Source organism: Piliocolobus tephrosceles, unplaced genomic scaffold, assembly GCF_002776525.5.
Source record: "Piliocolobus tephrosceles isolate RC106 unplaced genomic scaffold, ASM277652v3 unscaffolded_32346, whole genome shotgun sequence".
Taxonomy (NCBI): domain Eukaryota; kingdom Metazoa; phylum Chordata; class Mammalia; order Primates; family Cercopithecidae; genus Piliocolobus; species Piliocolobus tephrosceles.
Genome location: NW_022315806.1, coordinates 1,093 through 1,746, shown reverse-complemented (window position 1 = coordinate 1,746; position 654 = coordinate 1,093). Strand labels below are relative to the sequence as shown.

The window sequence follows — 654 nt, the reverse complement described above, 5'->3', positions numbered from 1 at the left end:
GGCACAGCCTGCTAGGAGCAGAATGACTTTGAGGATCCTTTGCTCAGCCAGCTCCTGGGCAGGATTTCCAGAAAGGTGATACAGAGGAAGGTGCCAGCCGCCATGCCCTCTAGCACAGACTGGACCAGCTGGCGCAGAGGCCCTGCTGACTGCTAGAGCTGCACCCATCCGGATGCCTAGAAGTGTCATGTGTGAGAAATGGATCCCACAGCCAGCCACCACCTGTAACCCCAAGTGGCTCTGCAGCAGCTGCAGCGACAGGCCGACAGCCACAGTGCCCTTGTGGAGCAGCAAAGCCAGGCGCAGCTCTGTGGCCCAAGCCCCGTCTTGCTGCAACCCCTTGAACAATAAGTATAGAGCCAGGGAGTAGACCAGTACATGAGCACGCAGGGCTGAGGGGGCTGCTGGGGCTCCATTCGCCTCTGGAACCCCCTGGCTCTTCATGAAGATTGGTCTTTTGAGATAACTTTTTTTTTTTTTGAGATGGAGTCTCTCTTGTCACTCAGGCTGGAGTTCCATGGCACAATCTCGGCTCACCACAACCTCTGCCTCCTAGGTTCAAGCAATTCTCCTGCCTCAGCCTCCCGAGTAGCTGGGATTACAGGCGCCCATCACCACGTCCGGCTAGTTTTTGTATTTTTAGTAGAGACAGGA

General features: G+C 55.8%; 1 pseudogene; it reads right to left on the bottom strand.

The window, feature by feature from the left end:
* Positions 1 to 12: 12 nt before the first annotated feature.
* On the bottom strand, positions 13 to 444 carry LOC113222626 (annotated as a pseudogene).
* Positions 445 to 654: the final 210 nt, after the last annotated feature.